The sequence below is a fragment of the Anomaloglossus baeobatrachus genome, chromosome 5 (assembly GCF_048569485.1).
Source record: "Anomaloglossus baeobatrachus isolate aAnoBae1 chromosome 5, aAnoBae1.hap1, whole genome shotgun sequence".
Classification (NCBI taxonomy): Eukaryota; Metazoa; Chordata; class Amphibia; order Anura; family Aromobatidae; genus Anomaloglossus; species Anomaloglossus baeobatrachus.
The window spans coordinates 411,166,208-411,183,277 of record NC_134357.1 but is presented as its reverse complement, the minus strand read 5'-3'; the positions used below and the strand labels follow the sequence as shown (position 1 = coordinate 411,183,277).

The window sequence follows — 17,070 nt, the reverse complement described above, 5'->3', positions numbered from 1 at the left end:
TCGGAACACTGCTCCAGACCACCGGGCACACAGCCAACGGGGCCCTTCCAGGAACTTCCAAACTGTCCCCCTCCGGACAGTCACCGCTGTTGCTGACCTTGCTGACCTGGTCCTACACAAAGCTGGACCCTTCAGGCTTTCCTTCTTTCTTGTCACCTCACTTGCTTTCCTCCTTTTTCACTTTTCCACTTTCACTACCTTCACTTAGCTGTTTACTCAAGCCCTGCCTGGGCTAATCTTTTGGTCACTTCCCGCCTCCAGAGCTGTGAACTCCTCGGTGGGCGGAGCCAACCGCCTGGCCCACCCCCTGGTGTGCATCATCAGCCTCTGGAGGAAGGCAACAAGGATTTTTGGTTAGCTGTGGTGTTCCTACCTGGGATGTAAGGTGTGGTGGTGTGTGACCTGTGTCCCCTGGCTTGCCCAGGGCGACACATTCCCCCTTAGCAAAATGCAGACCGTCCGCGGGCTGCCGTCCAACACCGGTTTTATTTTTCTGAAAAAGATAACATAGTAATATAACATATTTACATTTTTAATAATAACTCTTCCCAAGACGGGAGGCACATTTCTTTTAACGTTGCAAACGGTTTACGGTTACGGTTTCCGCTCTCTCCCACCCAAGCAACCTGGCCCTGATGCTGCCCCTAAAACCCAGGCAGCACCCCTTGACCCACAGTCCAGCACACGGTACCCGAGCGGGATCTGTCCTTCCCTCCAGAGGGTAGCCACCGGTTCCTTTGGTGTCTGGGCCCTAGCCTGCTCTGCTCAGGGCCCTCCCTCCAACCTGCCTCTCCGGAGGCGGCATTGCGGAAAACGGTAACGGTAAACAACATATTTATAAGCCACTTAACGTTTGTGGTTGCCCTGCAAGTTCACGGGCTTGTCCATGGATAGTCCTCCATGCAGAACTTTAAACGGTCCCCACGGGGACAACGGTGCCGGCTCCAGCCGGTTGTAATCACAAAGCAAATCAGGTTAAACTTCGGTAATCATCATTTTCTTATCATTCTTTCAACTTTTTCAAACTTTTCAAACAACAAACAACCACTCTGTACATTCCCTGACCCCTTTTATTCATAGAACGGTCTCCCTGTACCTAAGTGGGGGTCTACCTAGGTTGGAACGGGTGGACCTTCGGGGCCCGGTGTCAGTGGTGCTAGACAGTGGGGTAGAGGAAACAATCGGTTTCTCCTCCCTGCTATAGTGTGGAGCAGGCGGAGGTGTAGGGGAGCTGGGTACAGGTTCATCCCTGGGCACTGGCACTGGTTCTGGCTCACGGTTAACCGCTTCCACTACTTCTTCATCCACGGGTTGTGGGAACAGTATCACTGGAAGAATCACCGCGCCGTTCTGTGTAGGCCAGTTTGCTGGGAAGTCACCCATTACAGTGTGGATTACCTCTGCTGCCTTCTCCGCTGGTGGAGGAACCAGTACTTCGGCCTCTGCCTTCAACGCTGGGGGGCACCTTTTTAGATGGTCCCGGGAAACTGTGGCCAGGGTGCCCCCTTGGTCACGACTGATCTGGTAGGCCTTCCCATCTTCCCATTCTGTGGGTTGTATGACGTAAGGGACTTGCTCCCACTGATCATCCAGCTTGTGGGCCTTCCTCTTCCGTTTCAGCACCACATCTCCTGGCTGTAAAAGGACTTGCAGACGCCTTCTGATTGAACCGGTGCTCCTGCTGCTCTCGACTTCGACTGAGGTTTTTCTCCACATACTCCTGGATTTGCCGGTATTGTGCTCTCCTCCGACTTTCCCACTCCGCCGTCGAAGGGAGTGCTTCTGGGGGCTCCAACCCCATCTCCAGATCCACCGGCAGGCGGCCAGGCCGAGCCATCATCAGATACGCTGGGGTGCACTTCGTCGAGCTAGAGGGGATGTTATTGTACATGTCGACCAAGTCAGGTAACTTTTCCGGCCACAGGTTCCGTTCTTCCAGGGGTAGCGTTTTGAGAAGCCCCAGGACCAAGTGGTTCATTTTCTCGCACATGCCGTTGGTTTGGGCGTGGTACGGAGTGGTCCGGATTTTCTTGCAACCGTACAACTGGCAGAATTCGTGGAACACCTCTGCTTCAAAGGCCGGGCCTTGGTCAGTCAGCACCTTTTCGGGGTACCCATGGGGTCGGCAAAAATAAGCCTGGAACGCCCGAGCAACAGTTCGACCAGTCAGGTCCTTAACGGGGACTACCACCATAAATCTTGAGTAGTGGTCTACAATGGTCAATGCGTAGGTGTACCCACTTCGGCTAGGGGTGAGCTTGACATGGTCTAGGGCGACCAGCTCCAGCGGTTGATGGGTGACTATTGGATGTAAGGGTGCCCTCTGGCTAGTCTCGTCCTTTCTCCTCAGCGTACAAGGACCGCATTCTCGGCACCAGGCTTCCACCGATTCACGCATCCCACTCCAATAGAACCGCTCCCTTAACAGCATCTCCAGCTTCTTCCACCCGAAGTGGCCAGCACCATCATGGTATGCCCGCAGGACAGTAGCGACGTCAGCTTGAGGAATGACCAACTGGCATATTTTCTCATGGGTCTTCGGGTTGATCAGCTCACGGTACAGCCTCCCTTGGTGTAGGTAAAGCCGTTTCCGTTCTTTCCACAAGCGTTGGGCTTCGGCCGGAGCGGCAGGGTCTATTCCCGTAGCGCCTTGTTCCACCAGAGTCTTGACAAGGCGAACAGCCGGCGCTTGGTCCTGAGCTTCCTGCCACTCTTGACTGGGCCGTGGGTCCAAATCCACCCGTTGCTGATGTACTTGTACCCTCTCAGTAGGCGGCTGGTGAAACGCAGGCAACTCGATCTCCTCGAGGTCGTCATCCTCGCACCCCTCTGCTGACAAATGGGGCATTCGGGAGAGTGCATCAGCATTTATGTTGACTCGACCAGCTCGGTACTTTATGGTGAAATCATAGTTGGCTAGCCGGGCTACCCACCGCTGCTCCAGCGCGCCCAACTTGGCCGTGTTCAGGTGAGTTAGCGGATTGTTGTCCGTAAATGCGGTGAATGTTGCTGCCGCCAAGTAGTGGCGGAACCGCTCCGTGATAGCCCACACCAACGCCAATAGCTCAAGCTTGAAGGAGCTATAGTTCTCAGGGTTCCTTTCGGTCGGCCGGAGTTTTCGGCTAGCGTAGGCAATCACCTTCTCCTTTCCATCCTGGACCTGGGATAGGACCGCTCCTAGCCCCACGTTACTGGCGTCCGTGTGGAGGATGAACGGGCACCCATAATCAGGGTACGCCAGGACCTCTTCTCCGGTCAAGGCCGCCTTCAACTGGCAAAAGGACTCCTCATGCTTGTCCTCCCACGACAGTGGGGCTCCAATGGGTCTACCACCTTTGGTCTGTCCCACAAGGAGGTCTTGCATGGGGGCAGCCATCTTCGTGTACCCCTTTATAAAGCGCCGATAGTACCCCACCAGACCCAGAAACTGCCTTACTTCCCTCACTGTAGTTGGTCTCGGCCAGCTCTGGATGGCAGTAATCTTCTCAGGGTCGGGGGCGACACCATCCGCACTCACCACATGCCCTAGATACTGCACCCTGGGTTTCAGCAGGTGGCACTTAGAGGGCTTCAATTTCATCCCGTACTTGGCAAGGGACGCGAACACCTCGGCCAGGTGCTCCAGATGGGCCTCATACGTCTGGGAATAAACAATCACATCATCCAAGTATAACAGGACGGTCTCGAAGTTTAAATGTCCCAGACAGCACTCCATCAGCCGTTGGAAGGTTCCGGGGGCGTTGCACAGCCCAAACGGCATGCTATTGAATTCGCAGAGCCCCATCGGGGTGGTGAAGGCGGTTTTCTCTCGGTCCTCTGGGGCCACGGCCACTTGCCAGTATCCGCTGGTGAGATCAAGGGTCGAGAAGTAGTTTGCAGTTCTCAGTGCAGCCAGAGACTCTTCAATACGAGGTAATGGATAGGCATCTTTATGGGTTATCTGATTGATCTTCCGGTAGTCCACACACATCCGCATGGTACCATCCTTCTTCTTGACCAGTACCAACGGAGCGGCCCAGGGACTACAGCTGTCCCGAATAACCCCTGCCTCCTTCATATTCCTCAACATATCTTTGGCACACTGGTAATGTGCAGGGGGAATAGGTCTATACCTCTCTTTGATAGGGGGATGTTCACCTGTGGGAATGTGGTGTTGGACCCCCTTGATCTGTCCAAAATCTAGGGGGTGCTTACTGAAAACCTGTTCGTACTCCTGCACCACCCTGTGCACCCCTGCCCTAAGATGTGTAGGGGTATCATCAGTGCCTACATGTAGCTGTTGGTGCCACTCCTTTGTTTCCCCCTGGGGTGAGGAAGTGTTGGTGGTAGGTGGGAGTGTGGATGGACTGGCTTCATGGATAGTGTGAGGATCTAAGGTGAGTAGCTTGGCAATGGTGGCATACCGGGGAAGCCTGACTTCTTCCTCCCCACAGTTCAACACTCTCACAGGCACTCTCCCTTTCTTCACATCCACCACCCCTCGGGCGGCCATTACAGTGGGCCAGTGCTCGGAAGGCATGGGTTCCATCATTGCAGGGTAGTCGCGCCCCTGAGGCCCTACTGCTGCCCTACACCAGATCATCATCTCACTCCTAGGGGGCACAGTCAATGGAGCAACATCCATCACTCTCACTCCACCAATCTCCCCTCCTGTTGAGCTTACATGCTGGCGGTACATCAGGGCTCGGATCTCACGCTGCACAGCCCTCTGTCGGCTCCCTGCCGCTGTGGCGGCTAGCTGTTGCAATAGGGTCAACACATCAGCCATGCAGTGCTCCATCACATTGGTTCCCAGCACTATTTTCGGGTTATGATCACTGGGTTCATTCATGATCAAAATCATGCCCTGGTGTTGCAGTTCAGCTTGCCCCACTGTCATAGCCACTTGTTTATACCCCACCTGGGTCAATGGGAGTCCATTAGCGGCAATCAACGTTATACTATTGTCTGGGGGCGCCAGCTCGTCTATGGCCCAATACCGCTGGTACAACGTGTACGGTATGGTAGTTACCTGTGATCCAGTGTCCAAGAGAGCCATCACTGGTATACCGTCCACAGCCACGGGGATGATGGGGCGGGCCCCGATATATCGGTCTCGCCAGTCCGGGGGGCCACGATGTTCTACTCCTGAGGATTGGCCCGGGGCCCCAGGGGTTGCTCGTTTAACGGGCACTGGCAGAAGTAATGGCCCGGCTTACGGCACTTGTAGCAGATTGGAGGTCTGCGCCGCGGGTTGTTAGCACTTCTCCGCTGCATCCAGGGAACATCCTCGGGACTGTCAGCAAGCTGTATCTGTGCTGGAGGCCGAGATCTGGTCAGAGGTTGCAGTGCAGCAAGGATTTTGGTAAGGTCCCCGTCCATGCGACGGACCTGGGCTGCCAGCTCTTCTACTGTGCTGCTCGGGGCTGCAGGTATTAGGGAGGTTGGTTTGGCTGAGGCCGCCACAACGGGAGCTGTCTCGACGGGCCATGGGACGGACTCCAGAACTTCGGCAGCTGGGGGCTGTAGTGCTTTGATAGCCCGCTCCTTTAACACAGCAAAGTCCACATCAGGGTGTTCCAGGGCCCACAGCCGGAGTTGTTTACGATCCTCAGGGGACCTCATCCCCTGCGCAAATTGCTCCACTAACATCTTGTTGCTATGCGCCTCATTAATAGAATTCACCCGCTTCAGCGTGCGGAGGGCGGTCTGCAAACGTAGAGCATAGTCCCGAATGCTATCCCCAGCTCGTTGCCGGCACTGGTAAAACTGCATCCTCAGCTCCGCTTCAGTCCGGGTCTCGAAGGCAGTCTGTAGCTTCTCAAAGATGGTGGCTACAGAGAGCCGGTCCCCCTCGGCCCAGGTCTCCGCTTCCTGCTCCTCCGCACCGGTTAGCTGGCCTAGCACTATCGCTGCACGTTGCTTATCAGTCAGGGGGTACAGCTCTAGCAACGGGTTAAGCTTTTTCCGGAAGGCCTGTAGGGCATCCGGTTTCCCGTCATACTGCGGTAGCCAGGCAGCTCCGGGCGCATAGGGCAAGGAGAACGGCATGGCCTGAGCGAGCGCGGGGGCCGCGGCACCTCCCGCCGGTACAGCCGGGACTTGGGCAGGCCCATTCCCATCCGCGGGTGCCGCTGCGGCTGCGACCACCGCTCCTCCAGCGGCTCCGTCGGGCGCAGACATCTTGTTTTCGTCCCCCTTAGCTCTTTCCGGCCCCTCCTCTTTCAGGGCGGGGTTTTGGCCTTCGCGCCTCTACTGCTCGAGAAGACGCTCGAGCGGGAACTTTTCGCGCCAAAGATGGCGGCTTCTGAAATTTTTCTGCCGGATACCTCCGGCGGTAACAAGGCGCACCTCTACCAGACGGCAGAGCGGTAAGATCCTGTTCGTGACGCCAAGTTGTCGCGAGCGGGGAGGAGGGTGTCGGCACACTACGCTCACCCCCTTCTGCTCGGGTCCGGCGGCTGCTGCTCAGTGGTGGCTCGAGCGGTGGGCCGGATCCCGGGGGTTTCTCGAGCGGCACTCCTCGCCCGTGAGTGAAAGGGGGTTGTTGGGTGTGGGGATGATTATTGTCCGTGACGCCACCCACGATTGTGGTGATTTCACCACCGCTGCTCTATACGGGGCTCCCGGGGATGGTGATGCGGAGCAGCCAGGTGTTGTGTTGCCCCTCCGTGGGTAGGGGTTGGTGATCCCGGGGCCCGGTGATGGCTTGGGAGGTGCAGAGCCTGGTGGGCGCAGGGACGCGGGGGCAGCGCTGTGCCTTGCGGCACTGTGGTACTCACTCAGCCTGAGACGTGACACAGTTTTTACGGTAAACCAAACGGCTGGATAGACGGTCCCACGGACGGCTGCACTTGCTCTCCCAGTAGGTGACGGTGATGTCCCTTTTCCTTGCACCTTGATGTACTTGTTGGTTGCGATGGGTCCCCACCGGTAACCCGCTCCCCGGCTTCAAGCTGGACCGGGGGAGCTCTACTCTTTGCCCGCAGGCGCTGGCCCTAAGAAACTGGTGCCTTGGCGGTGGCGGTGTGTCTTCTATACTGGCTGAGCTGTTGCCTTCAATCGGGACTTTGTTGTTGGGGGATCTACGTCCCCTTCACTGACGGATTTGGCAAATTTGGCGACTCCTAGCCTTGCCGGGGTCCGAGAGGCCCCTGCCCTGGTGCTGACTGTCCTTCGGAACACTGCTCCAGACCACCGGGCACACAGCCAACGGGGTCCTTCCAGGAACTTCCAAACTGTCCCCCTCCGGACAGTCACCGCTGTTGCTGACCTTGCTGACCTGGTCCTACACAAAGCTGGACCCTTCAGGCTTTCCTTCTTTCTTGTCACCTCACTTGCTTTCCTCCTTTTTCACTTTTCCACTTTCACTACCTTCACTTAGCTGTTTACTCAAGCCCTGCCTGGGCTAATCTTTTGGTCACTTCCCGCCTCCAGAGCTGTGAACTCCTCGGTGGGCGGAGCCAACCGCCTGGCCCACCCCCTGGTGTGCATCATCAGCCTCTGGAGGAAGGCAACAAGGATTTTTGGTTAGCTGTGGTGTTCCTACCTGGGATGTAAGGTGTGGTGGTGTGTGACCTGTGTCCCCTGGCTTGCCCAGGGCGACACATAAGGCGCTGTGGAATCAATAGTACTATACAAGTCAATAAATATTATTATCTCTGTGTGAGAGTCCATCCACTATTGGCACTTGCCAAACTGTAATCGTTCGGGGTCTGGTGAGTGTGATTTTTTTTCGGGGGGGGGGGGGGGGGAGGGTGCCTGCTTTCTTTTGGAGGTGTCTGCTTTCTTTGATGAAGAGTCCTGCTGTATTCTTTAACTTTTTTAGCTGATTGAACCCTTCCTTATGGAACCACAACCAGGGCTTATTTTTGGAGTAGGGCTTATATTTTAAGCATACTCAAAAAAGCTCCAAAAATCCTACATTGGCTTATTTTTGGAGTAGGTCTTATTTTCGGGGAAACAGCGCACCTCTCCTTTTGGAGGACTTGGGATGTATGTGCATTACACAGCCAAACTATTGATTTAATTAAGATCTGTGTAATGTCTCATTTTCCCTGTGGGGGCACTGCAGATAAATATATTCTTGCCCTTTTATAATCATTGCCGAATTGCCTGCTCTTTTTTCCATGTCAGTTCTTTTCATTTTTCGCTCCCCCTTCGTCTTCTGCACATCTCCAGACCGGCAGCCTTTAGAGATTACTGTGTCTGAACTGTAAAGTCAGCGGTAGATATGTATCATATCAAAACCTTATTTCACAGCTCAAATAACAAATACATAGTAGGCAGAGGAGCTGAGGGCCTTAGTGGTAAGCCATAGCACATCGCTCTCATTAGAGGATCTGCTCTCCAGGCCTTATATCAGGGGCTGCTGTATGGGATCACCATGTTTCCTTATCACTACTGTGATGATCTATGAGGAGGCAGCAGATTCCCACAGAGAGGTAAACTGATTGACTTTTCTCCAAAGAAAATATGTTTCCTTTATATCTGGTGGTCTTGCATCTACGTGGCAGGCCGGCTGTCCAACTCCATAAAACTCGGGGAAATTATGTACATTTATAGATAGATATATATACTGTATATTATATATATATAAATATATATAACGTATGTGGATGTTTTCCTTGTACATCCTTCCATCCTGTAATCCCTGTAATCCCTCAGTTCTCTGACCTGCTGCCTTCAGACTTTCCTCTCCAGTTATATCTAGTTCCAACTTTGTGTATAAAGAAATTTATGCTGTTTTTTTAATCATCCTAGTTATTTTTGGACCACGTATTTGTAAGGAAGGTGAGCTGCCTATTCTTCATTCGGTGCACAAGGTCAAAGGATGAAACCTTTCAAAGTTTGCTTGTTCGGGTCAATGGATTTAAAGGGCCCCATTCATCATATGCAAATTTTTGGAAGTTACATATTTTTCTTTTTTTGTCTTGTGGTAAGTGCAGACATTTAGTTCACCAAATTCTTCAAAAGGGCACATATGGTTAATGAATGTTATGCCAAATAAAATATTTTCATCATTTTTGTCTTTAAAGGGATATTCTCAAGTTTGAACTTCCCGATTACTGGGGCTTCGACCACCATGGTTGTCAGCGATCCTGAGATCCGACCACATCATGTGCACTGCGCAATCAGCCAAGCAATCCTATTTCTCGGGGGCACTGGAAGTCACGGCAGTCGGTCCTTCGGTGATTGGAAATTATGCCCTATCAAGTGGAGAAGAAATAACTTTCAAAGCTTGAGAATCCCCTTTAACATGTTTTGCAATTTTGTAGAGCAAGAAATGGCATGTTTCACTAAATTGTTGCAAAAATTGAGCCAAAGTTTAAGATATACATAAAATCACTCCAGGTTGGGACTAGAATTCATTTGTGACATATTATGCAACTTTTTGTACAGTTTCAAATGATGAATCAGACTTAAATATTTGGTAACCATAAACTATGCCCACAGTGGCGAACTAAAAAAATCTGTGAGTGGAACACGAAAATAGTCGTTAAAAAGGAAGGTACAAATGAAAAGATGAATATGGAACAACCCAAAAAAAAGCCACAAAACACTTAAAACGTGACAAAAACAGGCTCAAATGCAATAAATGAGTCCAAATGTTTATTGTTTTCTAAACTGCACATTGTGATGCCTGTGGCACTGCCAGGTTAGGGTGCTGCAGCTAATTAAGGATGTTTCCAGACAAGGAATTGAACGGTGCACGTGCATCTCTGATGGGATAAGCCATCAGGAGTGGATTAAACGGAAAGTTTGGCGCCAGTAGGTAAGAGTGTGGATGGTCCATGTATAGTAACTAGTGATGCACGAGCATGCATGACACTGCTCAATACACAACCGAGCATTGGAGTCTGCAGGTATGCTCGATACTTGATTGAGTATCCCTGGTACTCGAGCGCCATACTCAAGTCCCCGCCTTCCATGTTTTGCGGCTGTTTCTCAGCAACTAAACATGCTTGGATTACCTGCCAATCACGGGAATGCATGCAAGGATTATCTGTCAATCATGAGAATGCTGTAGACATGTTGGCTATTGGCATTACTGTGATTGGTGGGCCACAACGCTCACTCTACCCCAGACACAGTGTAGGAATAGTTGCTGCAGGAGGGATAGGTTAGGAATAAAGGTATATATACATACCTTCAATTTATAGACAATCATTTTGGCTATCTCATACATAAAGTTACTTGCAACCATTTATGTATATTTCGGCTCCAGTATGCAAATAAGTCAACAGTAGTAGATTGGAAATGGGTGATTTGGAGCGATGAGATGAAAATCAATAGACTGGGCTGTGATGGGTCCAAATGGGACTGGAAAAAACAAGGGAAAGAGGGGCTAACGGATCGGATTGAGAAATTGAAGGAACTGTCAAGTTTGGGGGAGGAAGTCTGATGATATGGGGGTGTTTCACCGCCGAAGGAGTTGGATACTTGATTAGGAGCGATGGTGGTATCAATGCTGAGCTTTATGTGAGTATCCTACCAGATGAATTACTTTGAAAAAAAGGGGAACCAGCACGATCTGAAATTGGCATGCATCATATAAAAAGTGAAAATTCACAAATTTATTCCAACTGTACTATAATAAAAAAATGAGATTTTTAGCAAATAATTGATCAATCTTTTGAGCCACCCCTGCCAACGTCACGGCAAATCTCAATAGGGGGGTCCTACTCTACATTCTGTATTTCATGTGCCATGCGGCCTCCTAGATAAAGTTAAAAGCAGAACCATAATGGAGCACACATACCTGCAACCTGTATATAGCCACTTCCATGTTGCAAAAAAGGCACTTGTGGATAGAGACCAGCCCAGGTCCCAGCATGTGGAGCAAGCCCTACACATACCAGGACTATATCAGAACTGATCCTCCCAGTGTCAAACAGCAACCATTGATAAAGGCGGACCAGATCCAAGAATGGTGCTTAATTAGCAATGCCTGTGGAAAGGGGTGAGGTAACTGAGTCTGAACAGCTACCAACAGGAGGAATATATTGCAAGCCAAAATCAGGCGTGCATGGTATGGTGTTGGTCAGACACCAAATTTGTAGCATAACTACGGTCAAAACAGAGAAAAAAAAGGGGAACCAGCACGATCTGAAATTGGCATGCATCATATAAAAAGTGAAAATTCACAAATTTATTCCAACTGTACTATAATAAAAAAAATGAGATTTTTAGCAAATAATTGATCAATTTTTTGAGCCACCCCTGCCAACGTCACGGCAAATCTCAATAGGGGGGTCCTACTCTACATTCTGTATTTCATGTGCCATGCGGCCTCCTAGATAAAGTAAAAAGCAGAACCATAATGGAGCACACATACCTGCAACCTGTATATAGCCGCTTCCATGTTGCAAAAAAGGCACTTGTGGATAGAGACCAGCCCAGGTCCCAGCATGTGGAGCAAGCCCTACACATACCAGGACTATATCAGAACTGATCCTCCCAGTGTCAAACAGCAACCATTGATAAAGGCGGACCAGATCCAAGAATGGTGCTTAATTAGCATTGCCTGTGGAAAGGGGTGAGGTAACTGAGTCAATTTCAGTTCAATTCCTGAATTTCAGATCGTGCTGGCTCCCCTCTCCCCCAGATGAATTACTTTGTATATTCAAGTAGTATAGGTATGAAAAGGACAACATAGTGTTCCAGCATAACAATGACCCAAAGGATATGTTGAGATTGGTAAAGAAATGGTTCAATGACAATAAAGTAGAGGTGCTGGATTGCCCCACAATCCCCAGACCTCAACCAAATCGAAAACACTTATGGGTAGAGTTGAAGAAATAAGCTGTATACATAGCCAAGTGACTTGACCAGTTTGCACCAATATTGGGAATGCGTAGAATAGATCAGGGATCAGATTTCAGCCCAGACATGCTTTCATCTGATCTAGAGCATGCCTAGAAGGGTTCAGGCAGTGTTGAAACCCAAAGGAGATTTAAAAAAATACTAACAAAATAATAAAAATTCAATTTAGATTTTTAAGAGCAAAACAGTAACAATGCAGTGACATGACAAGAATCTAAACTATTTAGCATAATTAAATTTAGCATAACTAATCATATGCTAAATAGTTGAAAGTAAAATTTTTGTATGAGATAGCCAAGATGGTTGTCTATGAAATGAAGGTAGTCCCATGGTCAATGCTGTAGTAGATGGTGACATATGGAGCCTGAAAGTCAAAAGTTCTAATTTTTGGTTGTTTTTCATTGTTACCCTTTTGCTGTATAAAGCAATAAAGTTTACAATGCATTTTAAAAACAAACACAAAGGTTTAAAAGAGAAACATATATTTCACAACAGTGCGTAGAACAAAAAAGGCATAAAGCAGAGTATAATACCCGTTAGATCCGGCTATATAGGTAAGAAGGTCCAGGCCCAGGACCCTGCCACACCCAACGCATGTTTCGCAGAGGATGCTTCGCCATTATAATGCAATGGCTTTCGCCTAACCACTCACTGTACTGATATCACTGATACTTCAGACCACCCGGCAATCAGTTCATATTCTGATTCTATTCAATTAAGGACCTAAACTTAACAACTTTTTATATTTGATCACCATTAAAACCATTTATTCCCTGTCTCTTTTGGGTTTATTTTACTCCACCATCAACATGTCAGATTCAGCACTGTCTCCCAAGTTTAGATGGAAGACGTGAATTCTCCTATGTAGACTATGTAGACTCCTTTCACAGGACAAAGCATCTGGCATAATGAAATCCAACATGTCCTTCTCTTTTCTGCCATCTTACTAGGAAGTGTTGGGAGATAACCATACACATTGGCCAAAAGTCCCATAGAATCTGGTGAGTTTGGCTGAATAGCATCCAATGTATACAGGGCAGGTATCTTTAGAGCATCAAGTTACCAAACAGTGTTAAAGGGGATGTCAGATTTAGAGCTTTAATTAATTGATAGAATAGGAAATAATACTGTGTGTGCAATCATAGCTACAGTATCTATATATATAATTGCCTTATTCTGTCTGTCTGTCTGTCTTGCTCCAAAATTGTGTCCTTACGGTGACAAACAGCGGATTGGCCGCTCGCCTCGCCTCGGCTCCGCCCCCCGCACGGATTGGCCGTTCGCCTCGCCTCAGCTCCGCCCCCACGCACGGATTGGCCGCTCGCCCAGGCTCCGCCCCCCACACGGATTGGCTTCTCGCCCCGGGCCCCCTGCACGCATTGGCAACTCGGCCACGCCCCGCCCCCCTCACGCATTGCACGCTCGCTCTGGCCCCGCCCCCTGCACGCATTCCCCGAAACGACACGGAGCCCCGACTCCCAGGTGAGTGCTGTACCCCCGGGAGCCCACATCAGCGTACGCCGCCGTGAGTGCTGTACCCCCGGGAGCCCACATCAGCGTACGCCGCCAACCCAGCCGACACATACCCTCGCATTGCTGGGGTTGCCGGCGTACGCTGGTGTGGGCTCCCGTGCGAGCGGAGGGCAGGGTACGCTGGTAACCATGTAATATTGTGTAGCATGGTTACCAGCGTACACCGGCGCCCAGGTGAGCGCATCAAGGTCCTGCAGCGGCGGAACACACACACACGCACACACATAAGAACAGACACACACACAAACATCAGATCACACTCACACACACCTCACACACACATCAGATCGCATCCACACACAACTCACACACACACACATCAGATCGCATCCACACACTCACATCATCCCGTGATATCGCTTGCTTCTCGGCGGCGATACTGTGCGTGCAGTGACCTTCCAGGACCTGCCGGAGGATCACATGGCCAGAAGCATGTGGTATCTCCGGATGTTGTGAGTGTGTGAGCGCGTATGTGCGATATCGTCAGTGTGTGTGTGTGTGTGTATGCGATAGGATGTGTGCGTGTATGCGATAGGATGTGTGCGTGTATGCGATAGGATGTGTGCGTGACGGCAGAAGGCAGAGGAGCACTGCGTGCAGCACAGCTGCTGGGACCGCACACCGGAGGGCACAGGCAGAAGTGGGGTGTGAGTGTATGCGATCAGATGTGTGCGTGTATACTGTCTGATGTGTGACTGTGGAGCACGATGGGGGGTGCACAGCATGGGGGATGGAGCACGATGGGGGGTGCACAGCATGGGGGATGGAGCACGATGGGGAGTGCGCAGCATAGGGGATGGAGCACGATGGGGAATGCGCAGCATGGGGGATGGAGCACGATGGGGAGTGCGCAGCATGGGGGATAGAGCACGATGGGGAATGCGCAGCATGGGGGATGGAGCACGATGGGGAGTGCGCAGCATGGGGGATGGAGCACGTTTGGGAGTGCGCAGCATGGGGGATGGAGCACGTTTGGGAGTGCGCAGCATGGGGGATGGAGCACGATGGGGAATGCGCAGCATGGGGGATGGAGCATGATGGGGAGTGCGCAGCATGGGGGATGGAGCACGATGGGGAGTGCGCAGCATGGGGATGGAGCACGTTTGGGAGTGCGCAGCATGGGGGATGGAGCATGGGGGATGGAGCACGATGGGGAATGCGCAGCATGGGGGATGGAGCACGATGGGGAGTGCGCAGCATGGGGGATGGAGCACAATGGGGAGTGCGCAGCATGGGGATGGAGCACGTTTGGGAGTGCGCAGCATGGGGGATGGAGCACGATGGGGAATGCGCAGCATGGGGGATGGAGCACGATGGGGAGTGCGCAGCATGGGGGATGGAGCACAATGGGGAGTGTGCAGCATGGGGATGGAGCACGATGGGGGGTGCGCAGCATGGGGGATGGAGCACGATGGGGGGTGCCCAGCATGGGGGATGGAGCATGATGGGGGGTGCACAGCATGGGGGATGGAGCACGATGGGGGGTGCACAGCATGGGGGATGGATCACGATGGGGGGTGCGCAGCATGGGGGATGGAGCACGATGGGGGGTGCGTAGCATGGGGGATGGAGCACGATGGGGGGTGCGCAGCATAGGGATGGAGCACAATGGGGGGTGCGCAGAATGGGGGATGGAGCACGATGGGGGGTGCGCAGCATGGGGGATGGAGCACGATGGGGGGTGCGCAGCATGGGGGATGGAGCACGATGGGGGGTGCCCACCTCCCCCCAAAACACACACACCGCCACACACGCACTGCACAACACACCACACACACACACTGGGAACCACAAACACCGCCCTACACAGACACCCACACACACAGACAACGCCACACACACAACACCCAACACACAAACACTGCGGCACATACAAATATACGCACATGCCGCACAACACACACATTGCACAAAACATACCTCCCACCAAAACGCACACACACACCCCACACCCACACAAACCGCGCAACACACACACACAACGCTACAGACACACAGCGCTCCACAAACAACGCAACACATACAACGCAACACACAAACAACACCGCTCTCACCCCCCGCCACACCCAGACAACACCCAGAACATGTACAGCGCCCTACACAAACACTTGGTAACTACACACAACATCTATATATATATATATATATATATATATATAACAAAAATCATACATTAACTACACAATACGTAAATTCTAGAATACCCGATGCGTAGAATCGGGCCACCTTCTAGTATTTAATATTCTGCTTACAAACCATTCTTCTACCAATGCAGTATGCATTAGCCACTGTCTGCACAGTTTGGCACATGGATTATTCCTGTGCAGTGCACCATAAACTAACTAAGTGTAGGAGGTGGTCAGATCACCTCACTCCTACTTGTTTAACTGTTTAAGTGCTGTTGCTGAAGAGCACGGCTGGCGATAAAGTAGAGCTGGAGCAGTGCAGCATTCGGCACCCTCTAGTTAATGTATTTTATTGTAATAAGTATTTTATAGTATAACCTGACTAAGGTGAAATGTTAAGTAGGACTGTTAGCATGAAGGATTGTAGAATGTATAAAGTTAGGAGATGGTTGCTGAGGGTACTAGAGCCAGGATGGGAGGAGTGTGAGAGAGCAGAGGGTTGGTTAGCCAAACAGACCAAGAAGTGAGTCAGTTCTGCCAAGCAAGGGTGAGCTCTGTACTAGATTCTGTTGCTGAACCAGTAGGTACCCTCCATGTGGTCTGAAGCCTATGGCTCACCTCGTGACGGGCTTAAGAGAGACCAGGGACCAGTTGAGCATCGAGGCCAGTGTGCCACAGGTAAGCCCATATACAGGTCGAGAGACTAGAAAGCCATCCGAGGGCGGGAATCGGGAGAAACAGTTCGGCTACTGGAAGGCTAATACCCAGGCCACAGGCTAGTGTAAAGAAAAGTACTCCAAAGTAAGGTGGTGGCAGAATAGGAACGTATAAAGAAAGTGGCCATATCTGTCCAGAAGATTGAAAGACACATAAAGAGTTTGTTGTTGTATTGCAAATTAATCTCTCTGTGTGATGTGTTGCCCTTCTATGTCCATGATGGTGACCAGCTGTGGGATGGCGAATGCACTCCTGATGTCCCAAGTCCCAAGTCACACCCCCCAGTCTGGGCGGAACACATGCACAAGTTCAGTCAAGGGAAGTGGAGTGGAGCCCTGCCGACCATTGCTCGGCCCCCATTTTATAAGGACTAAAGATAGCATCAGTCATGTCCTTCTGAAATTCAGGCCCCATAACATTAACTGACTACTAGTATTTTTAAAATGAAAAATAACACATTGCTATTGTCCTTGGCCCCTATTTTTTTTTACCTGCATAGTGATACACAATGGAGGTTATTTCGTACCTTCATTATCTGTACAGAATGATGAAATGAGTTAGCCTCTTCACAGGGCACAGTATCACATATATCATATGACTTATGCCAAATTTTTACCTTTTGGCTATGAAATTCACCCCATATGTTTAGCACTTGGTATTAGCTCTGGTGCAAAATGTACAACAGTGTCCCACTTCAATGTGTCAATGATAAAACCAACACTGGAACTATAACACCACTGTGGTCGAGAGGTTTTTGTCCCCCAGGGCCTTGGTGCAACTGCTTCCTCTGCACCCCCTATAGCTATGCCTATTGGATTCCCTTAGATTTCACAGCATGGTTAAAACCTGCTGAGATTTCAGTTGTTACAGCCTGTAAATGCAGTTACCT

General features: G+C 50.9%; 1 long non-coding RNA gene across 1 annotated transcript in view; it reads left to right on the top strand.

Annotated features, from left to right (window-relative positions):
• The window catches only part of LOC142310230 (uncharacterized), a 126,617-nt gene extending 115,312 nt beyond the window's left edge, over positions 1 to 11,305 (top strand). The window contains exons 2-3 of the long non-coding RNA XR_012754109.1: positions 8,743 to 8,917; positions 9,018 to 11,305. This is a non-coding gene — a long non-coding RNA (uncharacterized LOC142310230). The remainder of the gene's footprint in view (positions 1 to 8,742; positions 8,918 to 9,017) is intronic.
• The last annotated feature ends 5,765 nt before the right edge of the window (positions 11,306 to 17,070 follow it).